This window comes from Bufo bufo, unplaced genomic scaffold (assembly GCF_905171765.1).
Source record: "Bufo bufo unplaced genomic scaffold, aBufBuf1.1, whole genome shotgun sequence".
Taxonomy (NCBI): domain Eukaryota; kingdom Metazoa; phylum Chordata; class Amphibia; order Anura; family Bufonidae; genus Bufo; species Bufo bufo.
Genome location: NW_024400105.1, coordinates 1 through 7,697, shown reverse-complemented (window position 1 = coordinate 7,697; position 7,697 = coordinate 1).

Sequence of the window (7,697 nt, the reverse complement as noted above, 5' to 3'; positions counted from 1 at the left end):
CAAAGGCAATCCGCAGTAAAGTGGGCAGGTCCGGTATGCCCTTTCCGCCCTTGCGGGGCTCTTTGTACATGATGGCTCGTTTCACTCTGTCCATCTTAGATCCCCAGATGAAGCGAAACACTGTCCTGGTGATGGCCCTGGAAACGGTGGCAAGAGGGGGATATGCCTGTGCGGTGTACTGGAGCACAGGCAAAACTTCATTTCGCAGGACTAGTGCTTTACCTTCAATCGTGAGGTGTCTAAGGCTCCACAGTCCGATTCTTTGATTCACCTTGGCCAAGCGTTCTTCCCAAGACTTGAGGGCTGCGCCTTCCTTCCCGAACCAGACTCCCAGAATTTTGATGAAGTTTGGTTTGATGGTAAATGGGAAGGGGGCAGAAAAGGCCAGTTGCCAGTCACCGAAGAGCATGGCTTCTGACTTGCCGCAGTTGACTTTGGCCCCTGAAGCTTGTCCGAACTCCTCGCAGGTCTGGACGAGTGTAGTCACCGAACACCGGTCAGCGCAGAAGACGGTCACGTCGTCCATGTACAGCGAGCACTTGACCTCGTAGTGTCCAGGTCCTGGTGCGGTGATCCCTCTGATCTCCCCGTTCTGTCGGATAGCCTCCGCGAAGGATTCTATAACACAAACAAAAAGGAGAGGTGAAAGAGGGCAGCCTTGCCTGACCCCAGAGAGGACAGGGAAGGGGTCGGTCTTCCAGCCGTTCACCAACACCGTGCTGCAAATGTCAAAATACATCAGGTCAACAAAAGAACAGAACCTCCTGCCTAGACCTAGCCTGCGCAGCGCCTTGCCCATAAATTCGTGAGAGACCCGGTCGAATGCCTTCTCCTGGTCCAGGCTGACCAGGGCGGCATGAACACGGCGGTCCTGGATGTAGTGCACCGTGTCTCTCACAAGGGCGAGGCTGTCTGCGATCCTGCGGCCTGGAATGCCGCAGGTCTGGTCCGGGTGGACGATTCCGCCGATGACGACCTTCAGCCGATTTGCCAGTACCTTGGCGAGGATCTTGTAGTCCACGTTCAGGAGAGAGATGGGACGCCAGTTTTTCAGGTCACATCTCTCCCCCTTCCGCTTATACAGTATCGTGATCATTCCTTCCCTCAAGGATGGGGGCATTGTACCCTCCACCACCATCTCCCCATAGAGTTCCAACAGGTCCGGACAGATCAGGTCCCCCAGCGCTACATAGAGCTCTGCTGGGAGGCCGTCTCTGCCCGGGGTCCTGCCGGGCCTAAAGGATCTAGCGGCAGAGAGCACCTCCCCCACCGTCAGAGGGTCATCCATGGCCTCCGTACCTGCAGGATCAAGGTGGTTAGTGGTACCTGACAGGAATTTATCGGCGGCCTTCTGGTCGGTGTTCCTCAGGGAGTAGAGGTCGCTGTAGAAGTCTGTGACGACTCCCATTACTTCCTCCTTCCCCGAACGCATGTTGCCGTCTTTGTCTCGGAGTTCGTTCAGGGGCGTGTGGCCGGCGTGGAGTTTCCTGAAAAAGAACGAGTTACACTTCTCATCCTTATCCAGGTTTTCCACTTTGGAACGGAAGACGATTCGTCTGGATTCCTCCTCAAAGTGCCTTTTCAGGCTCTTTTTGGTCTTATCCAGGTCCTCCCCTACGTCCCAGCCGCACCGGTAAAGATCTTGCAGGGACCGCAACTCACGTTGCAGTGCTCTGAAGGCCTTCTTTTTCTCACACGCCTGATGTTGTTGCTTGGCCTGAAAGAAACAACGAAACTGGACTTTAACATACTCCCACCAGTCACTAGTACATTTAAAGAAGCATTTGTCGTTCCGCCAGGCTATGTAGGTATCCCTAAGCTCCGCCAGCACATCTCCCCGACTCAGCAGAGCGCAGTTCAGCTTCCAGGACCCACGGCCCGGGGGGAACCCGGTGCCTAGGGTGCACTGGACCTGAATGGCCCTGTGGTCGGAGAAGAAGCAGGGGACCATAGAGTGCCTACACTGCCTGACTGCCCGAGAGGCAAACACGAAGTCGATCCGAGAACGGAGTGAGCCATCGGGCCGGCACCACGTATAATTAATGGAGCCGTTCCCCATGGATCCCACAACATCCTGCAAGGACGCCTCGGTCACCATCTCGATAAGCAGTTTGGAAGTGACGTCTAGCTTGCTTGAGGTCCCGAAGCTGCGTCCGTCCTCCTCTATCGGGCAGTTGAAGTCCCCGGCCATCACTACGGCCCTGGTGGTAGCAAGCTGCGGTCGTAGGGCCTGGAATAACTCCAGCCGCTCACCCTTGTCAGGGGAGGCGTACACGTTGATGAGCCTAACCGGCTCTCCCGCCCAGGAGCCGTCTACGACAAGAAGCCTGCCGCAGACGAGCTCCTGGACGGAGTCAAGTGTGAATGCGTTTCCCCTGAGGAGGATGGCAACCCCTGCCGACTTGCAGCTGCCACCACCGGACCAGTAGGAGGGGCCATGGGACCACTGCCTGGCCAGGTGGTTGTAGGACCTAGAGGGGGGCAAAGCACATTCCTGCAACATGTAAACGTCGGCAACCTGAGAAGTAAGAAAGGTTAGTATCGTCTGACGTCTAGTCCGATCCCTAATGCTCCTAACATTGATGGAAAAAAGGTTAAAGTTAGCCATCATGTAAGAGAAAGAAAAAGGTTAGCAGAGAACGATACAGCTTAGTTACCACTCCGGGCGTCCGGCGGTTCCTCTACTTCTTCTTGTCCGCTGTCTGGGGGTTGCCCCTGTAATAGCGCAAAGGCGGCTTCGATCTCTTCCAGAGTTATCTGTAGCCGCATCGGGTCGGCGGTTGCCCCGTTGGCCACCATCTCCTCCACTTCGGTCTCGTCGAGGCTACTGGGGATGTGGAGGGGTTGCTGTTGGGGGTCCTCGTTGGTGGCCACCGATTCTTCCATCTGCTGTTCTGTTTCTTCTTCTTTGTTGGTTGAGGCCACGTCCTCCACCTCGAGCATCTTCTTTTTGGATTGGTCAGCCGTGGGGCTGTCCCTACCCTTTCTCTTTCCTTTCCTCTGACTGACATCTGGGGAGACAAGAGGGGGAAATTCCTCCATAGAGAGGGCTACAGCAGCTGGAGGAGAGGTTAGTTCTGCTGTAGTGGTGGCGACGGGGCGGGTTGGGCTGGGGGCACGGGAGGGGGCCACTGAGGTGGTGGGGGGTTGGATGTGGATAACCTCAGTGGTGGTGACGACAGGGCGGGCGGTTGGGCAGGAGGAGGAGGGGGCGGGAGCATCGGCTGGGGGAGATGTCCGCTTACCTTCTTTCTTAGATGGCTTCTCTTTGGGCTGTGTTGCCGCCTGATAAGAACAGATTTTTTGATTGAAACGTCTTTATTACGATCAGTCATCATACATACATACTTTAGTACTGTGACGCAGCACAGGCCATGAAACAGTACATAATAAATTACTTACAGTCGTCTTTGCGAGCATGGCATTGTTATGTAAAGCACAGGCTAACCTACACTATACATCGCAATGAATGCTACACTAGCATACCTATTCAATCACAAAACCTTCCAACAAAGCATTTAGACAGTGATGAGGGAAGGGGAAGTGGGAAGGAGGGGGTAGGGGTGGGGGATCACATGCCCTTAGCTTTATTGAGAGGACAAATACAAACGGGGGGAGAGGGGGAAGGAGAGGGGTTTATTCCTCTTCTTCTTCGTCGACGTCCGAGATGTTGTAGTCCTGCAGCATACTATGGATAAGTCTGCGGCAGTCCTGGACGGACTTGTTCTCCCTCCTGAGAATGAGCCGGTTCCTAGCAAACCAAATAGCGTCCTTAAAACAGTTCATAAGGCGCCAGGCCTCCTGGATGGCTCTGACAGTATGGATTCCAGGAAATAGTCCGTACAGCACCGAAGTGTGTTGCAGGCTGTTCCTGGGCACTGAGTCTTTGAGTTCATGTTCCAGGGCATCCAACAGGCGCTGTGCAAAGCGGCACTCCCAAAACAGGTGGTAAGATGTTTCCTCCACGAAAGGGCACCTGGGGCAGTACCGGGTTTTGCACAGGTTACGGGCATGCATGAATGACCGGATTGGCAGTCCGCCCTGAATGGCCATCCATGACAAGTCCTTATGCCCGTTAGTCAACCTGTTTGACGACACATTAGTCCAAACTGTCTCTAGTGTGTCGTCCTGGATCCCTGGAATTGACTCGACCACGTCCTTTGCTCTGATGAGTTTGTGGATAGTTTTTGGCTTCCACAAGTCGGGTTTGAGGCCCTCCAGCTGGTGTTCCCTCACAAACCTGACGACGTCCCCGTAGAACCAGGGAGCGTGCCAGTTGTAAGGGATGGAGCTGTCCCACTTGTCCCAGCCCAGACCCCTCCAGAGGGGCAGGAGGAAAAAGCGAGACATAGCCTTGCCCGCAGAGCCGTTAGCAGTTCTCAGAGTCCGACGAACGCTGTCACAAACAAAGGCAATCCGCAGTAAAGTGGGCAGGTCCGGTATGCCTTTTCCGCCCTTGCGGGGCTCTTTGTACATGATGGCTCGTTTCACTCTGTCCATCTTAGATTCCAGATGAAGCGAAACACTGTCCTGGTGATGGCCCTGGAAACGGTGGCAAGAGGGGGCCATACCTGTGCGGTGTACTGGAGCACAGGCAAAACTTCATTTCGCAGGACGAGTGCTTTACCTTCAATCGTGAGGTGAAGGCTCCACAGTCCGATTCTTTGATTCACCTTGGCCAAGCGTTCTTCCCAAGACTTGAGGGCTGCGCCTTCCTTCCCGAACCAGACTCCCAGAATTTTGATGAAGTTTGGCTTGATGGTAAATGGGAAGGGGGCAGAAGAGGCCAGTTGCCAGTCCCCGAAGAGCATGGCTTCTGACTTGCCACAGTTGACTTTGGCCCCTGAAGCTTGTCCGAACTCCTCGCAGGTCTGGACGAGTGTAGTCACCGAACGCCGGTCAGCGCAGAAGACGGTCACGTCGTCCATGTACAGCGAGCACTTGACCTCGTAGTGTCCAGGTCCTGGTGCGGTGATCCCTCTGATCTCCCCGTTCTGTCGGATAGCCTCCGCGAAGGATTCTATAACACAAACAAAAAGGAGAGGTGAAAGAGGGCAGCCTTTCCTGACCCCAGAGAGGACAGGGAAGGGGTCGGTCTTCCAGCCGTTCACCAACACCGTGCTGCAAATGTCAAAATACATCAGGTCAACAAAAGAACAGAACCTCCTGCCCAGACCTAGCCTGCGCAGCGCCTTGCCCATAAATTCGTGAGAGACCCGGTCGAATGCCTTCTCCTGGTCCAGGCTGACCAGGGCGGCATGAACACGGCGGTCCTGGATGTAGTGCACCGTGTCTCTCACAAGGGCGAGGCTGTCTGCGATCCTGCGGCCTGGAATGCCGCAGGTCTGGTCCGGGTGGACGATTCCGCCGATGACGACCTTCAGCCGATTTGCCAGTACCTTGGCGAGGATCTTGTAGTCCACGTTCAGGAGAGAGATGGGACGCCAGTTTTTCAGGTCACATCTCTCCCCCTTCCGCTTATACAGGATCGTGATCATTCCTTCCCTCAAGGATGGGGGCATTGTACCCTCCACCACCATCTCCCCATAGAGTTCCAACAGGTCCGGACAGATCAGGTCCCCCAGCGCTACATAGAGCTCTGCTGGGAGGCCGTCACTGCCCGGGGTCCTGCCGGGCCTAAAGGATCTAGCGGCAGAGAGCACCTCCCCCACCGTCAGAGGGTCATCCATGGCCTCCGTACCTGCAGGATCAAGGTGGTTAGTGGTACCTGACAGGAATTTATCGGCGGCCTTCTGGTCGGTGTTCCTCAGGGAGTAGAGGTCGCTGTAGAAGTCTGTGACGACTCCCATTACTTCCTCCTTCCCCGAGCGCATGTTGCCGTCTTTGTCTCGGAGTTCGTTGAGGGGCGTGTGGCCGGCGTGGAGTTTCCTGAAAAAGAACGAGTTACACTTCTCATCCTTATCCAGGTTTTCCACTTTGGAACGGAAGACGATTCGTCTGGATTCCTCCTCAAAGTGCCTTTTCAGGCTCTTTTTGGTCTTATCCAGGTCCTCCCCTACGTCCCAGCCGCACCGGTGAAGATCTTGCAGGGACCGCAACTCACGTTGCAGTGCTCTGAAGGCCTTCTTTTTCTCACACGCCTGATGTTGTTGCTTGGCCTGAAAGAAACAACGAAACTGGACTTTAACATACTCCCACCAGTCACTAGTACATTTAAAGAAGCATTTGTCGTTCCGCCAGGATATGTAGGTATCCCTAAGCTCCGCCAGCACATCTCCCCGACTCAGCAGAGCGCAGTTCAGCTTCCAGGACCCACGGCCCGGGGGGAACCCGGTGCCTAGGGTGCACTGGACCTGAATGGCCCTGTGGTCGGAGAAGAAGCAGGGGACCATAGAGTGCCTACACTGCCTGACTGCCCGAGAGGCAAACACGAAGTCGATCCGAGAACGGAGTGAGCCATCGGGCCGGCACCACGTATAATTAATGGAGCCGTTCCCCATGGATCCCACAACATCCTGCAAGGACGCCTCGGTCACCATCTCGATAAGCAGTTTGGAAGTGACGTCTAGCTTGCTTGAGGTCCCGGAGCTGCGTCCGTCCTCCTCTATCGGGCAGTTGAAGTCCCCGGCCATCACTACGGCCCTGGTGGTAGCAAGCTGCGGTCGTAGGGCCTGGAATAACTCCAGCCGCTCACCCTTGTCAGGGGAGGCGTACACGTTGATGTGCCTAACCGGCTCTCCCGCCCAGGAGCCGTCTACGACAAGAAGCCTGCCGCAGACGAGCTCCTGGACGGAGTCAAGTGTGAACGCGTTTCCCCTGAGGAGGATGGCAACCCCGGCCGACTTGCAGCTGCCACCACCGGACCAGTAGGAGGGGCCATGGGACCACTGCCTGGCCAGGTGGTTGTAGGACCTAGAGGGGGGCAAAGCACATTCCTGCAACATGTAAACGTCGGCAACCTGAGAAGTAAGAAAGGTTAGTATCGTCTGACGTCTAGTCCGATCTCTAATGCTCCTAACATTGATGGAAAAAAGGTTAAAGTTAGCCATCATGTAAGAGAAAGAAAAAGGTTAGCAGAGAACGATACAGCTTAGTTACCACTCCGGACGTCCGGCGGTTCCTCTACTTCTTCTTGTCCGCTGTCTGGGGGTTGCCCCTGTAATAGCGCAAAGGCGGCTTCGATCTCTTCCAGAGTTATCTGTAGCCGCATCGGGTCGGCGGTTGCCCCGTTGGCCACCATCTCCTCCACTTCGGTCTCGTCGAGGCTACTGGGGATGTGGAGGGGTTGCTGTTGGGGGTCCTCGTTGGTGGCCACCGGTTCTTCCATCTGCTGTTCTGTTTCTTCTTCTTTGTTGGTTGAGGCCACGTCCTCTACCTCGAGCATCTTCTTTTTGGATTGGTCAGCCGTGGGGCTGTCCCTACCCTTTCTCTTTCCTTTCCTCTGACTGACATCTGGGGAGACAAGAGGGGGAAATTCCTCCATAGAGAGGGCTACAGCAGCTGGAGGAGAGGTTAGTTCTGCTGTAGTGGTGGCGACGGGGCGGGTTGGGCTGGGGGCACGGGAGGGGGCCACTGAGGTGGTGGGGGGTTGGATGTGGATAACCTCAGTGGTGGTGACGACAGGGCGGGCGGTTGGGCAGGAGGAGGAGGGGGCGGGAGCATGGGCAGGGGGAGATGTCCGCTTACCTTCTTTCTTAGATGGCTTCTCTTTGGGCTGTGTTGCCGCCTGGGCCGCG